A 3,224-nucleotide genomic window follows, 5' to 3' on the forward strand; every position below is an offset into this window, starting at 1 on the left:
GATTTTATAAAGAATGATACTAGTACTTGGAGGGTAAAGGAAAGACTTGTTGGGAAAAGTGGTACTTTACCTGAGTCTTAAAGAAATAAAAAAATTGAAGATTCCCAAATCAGGATGACCAGAATTTCATGCATGGAAGAAAAAATAGTCTAAAGGTAATGTGGTTAAAGGCTCTTAGGACCATTATATCTTAGTGCTAAAAGAGATGCTTCTCTTAATGTAGATTAAGATCAAGTTAGGTTTTTCATCTACCTTATCTTAGTATTAACTTAAGCTCATGAAAAGTTGAGAGGTGCTATCTTACCACCTCTCTTATTTATCTTGTAGTAATTCTTATTAGATACATTTCAACTTCAAAGGTCAGTTGCTTTGGCAGAGAAAGAAAAGATAAAAATAGAGCATCTGCTCTTTCGAATTATGTGTCATCTATGTTAAAGAAAGGTCTTGTCAACTCTTCCCCCCATTTTTCTGATATAGTTCTTTTCTTAGAAAAATCCTTATATCTTTAACTTCCCTCACTAGCCTCAGCTCCTTCTGAGACTTATCTGATATTCTTATAATATTGTAGCACACTTTTGTGCTTATTTTCTATTACCAGACCTTGGTTTCATATTCCACATATGGCTTTAAAAAATATAGGTTAATCAATGAGATCCCTAGTTATACAACTTCCACTCAAGAAATATGAATAGTTCCTTATAACTTTGAGGATAAAATTGAGACTCCTGAAATTTTTGTTTAATGTTGTTTAGTCTGGCTCATTTCACATTTCTACCCTGCATTCATATTACATTCCAGCCAAACTAGTTTACTTACTTTACCCAGAGCAAACTATTACATTTCTCATTTAGTGCTTTCTTGCATTCTTTTCTTCTTGCCTTTATATCTGACTAGAGTATAGTAGGAATATAATTTATTTTTTCTGAACAGTATTCTTCTGTACATTCACCTTCAGATAAATGAACTCTTTTGGTTTCCCTTTTGTAGTATTGGCTCTTACTTAGCTCTCAGTCTTCTCAATTCAGAAAATTTATTTTTTAAATGAACTATTGTCTAGCCAAGACTTTCCATCCACCTTTTAAAATTCTAAGTGGAGAACTTCACATTTATCTTTATTAAATTCACTTTATTAGATTTATGTCATCATCTGCTCTATTAAAAACTTTCTGGACTGAAAATGCAGCAGTGCAAAGAGTTTCCAAATCATTCACTGAATCATAAAATTCCCACCCTCACGGAATTGTTTAGTCATATTGATAAACACCAAGATCAATACATAAAGAAACTTGTACAATTGGTAGAATTCCAAAGCATTTCTGCATGGCTGGAGAAAAGAGATGTAATCAAACAGAAGTTGCAGCTGCAAACCCAAGACAACTAGTGATACAATTGAGCTAATAAACATTGGGAAACAAAAGCTCCTTGATGACTCAGAAATACCTTTCTCCTATTTTGCCTGGCAAACTGGTCTCATATCTATTTCATATGCTGGATATCTATAAGCATCTGGATGTACAAGCAGCTCTGGAGGATGGCTGGGATAGTGAGCCCTTCATGTTGCCAGAAAAAAAGTGAACACTTCATCGAGAAGATACACCTGATGACTAATGATCAGTACTTGGCTAGCTAAATGCCCAATGAGCTTTTCAACAAATAAATCAGGATATCCCTGCCATTTTTTCTAAATGGTATAGAGGAATCTGGTTATGAAGGACCACATCACTTGATTTTCTCCAAGAATTAGACTTTTTCAAAGATATGGATTATGTTTTTATGCCTGATAGCTACTCATTTGGGGAAAGAGGAGCTCTTTATTACATATGGCCTCAGATTAATTTGCTACTTTTTTTTTTACAAACATGGAATATTATCACAAAGAACTTTATTCTGGTGTAAATGATGGTTCAATGCATGAAGCCATGTCATATCTCATTACTTGAATGTGCTAAATGGTGGAAAGAAAAGGGCACATTCTGTGATGACCGAATTAGCACCCTGGATACCTTAAAATCAACCAGAGTCAGGATAAGCAAAAGTCCTTAGTCTTTATTCTTGGTGGTTAGAGGTAGGATTGAATTAAATAGAAGCAGAATCTCTGTGACCTCCTTCTTACTTTTCTACTGCCAAAGTGACCCTGGCTTATCTTACTCCACCCCCAGTCCCTCCTACAATTATCTGTATACACCAATTATCAAGCCAGCACAGTGTAGTGGGAAGGGCCATTCCCCAAGTACATGCCCACAGAATATTGTCCAATCGGTAATTAGCCTTAACTGCTTGAACCAACCTCAAGAGTTTCAGCTCTCTACAACATTCTCATCCCTAGTATTAATGAAACAGTAGTTTTTTGTTACTGACAAAGAGCTCTTGTATAAAAAGATTGACTTTGATTTAGAAGAACATGCAAAAGATGTAGGAACAGAAACACTTCTACTTGACGAAAAGGAAAAAAAAAATGAATATAGAGCTACTCATTTTTCTCTCTCCATGGATTTGAAGGAAACTTCTCTAGAAAAGAAGCTAAAACGATTATTCCTGGAAAAGTAACTAGTAAGTTCCCACCAATTTGGTGATATAGTTATTGAGCTTGTCAAAAAACAGGTGAAATTTTATCTGAGATTGTCAAAAACAAGTTGAAAGCAAAGTTTACTGAGCTAAAGAACAAATTCAAGTATGTAGGCCATGAAAGAAAACTCTCCATGTCCAATTTAAATCATCCTCATTAACAAACTGGGAGAAAAGCCCTGAAAAAATGTTTTGGTGTTGAATCAGACTTGATCTTGATTTTCTAGGTCATGGGGGGGGGGGGGGGGGGGGGGGGGGGGGAGAAATGTTATTCTGCTGCCTGTCAGAGCACCAGATGATGGTGCTCATTCACAGAATGAAAAAATTCAACAAGCATAACTACATAGAAGGGACCACAATGCTGGGTGCATACCTATATGAAGTGACTCAATTGAACTGAGACATATACTTTATTTCCCCCTTTACAGTGTAATATTTAACTAGAAAGTTGTTTAATCTGCTCATTGGGCCATTTTTCCTTAGGAGACTGCTTATTTTTCTCTTTTCCTTTCATAAAAACCTAGCACTTGAAGAAGCTAAATATTTAAATTTGATTCCCATGCTCTAACAAGGGGCTCTAAATTTATAATTTTTTGTCTTAGTTGGATTATTTCTGAAGTTGTTATGAAATTACATTTTCCCCTAAATGAATATTCCAT

At 35.1% G+C, this 3,224-nt stretch overlaps 1 pseudogene; it reads left to right on the forward strand.

The window, feature by feature from the left end:
* Nucleotides 1-1,177: 1,177 nt before the first annotated feature.
* On the forward strand, nt 1,178-2,965 carry LOC111721364 (annotated as a pseudogene).
* The last annotated feature ends 259 nt before the right edge of the window (nt 2,966-3,224 follow it).

Source organism: Sarcophilus harrisii, chromosome 6, assembly GCF_902635505.1.
Source record: "Sarcophilus harrisii chromosome 6, mSarHar1.11, whole genome shotgun sequence".
Classification (NCBI taxonomy): domain Eukaryota; kingdom Metazoa; phylum Chordata; class Mammalia; order Dasyuromorphia; family Dasyuridae; genus Sarcophilus; species Sarcophilus harrisii.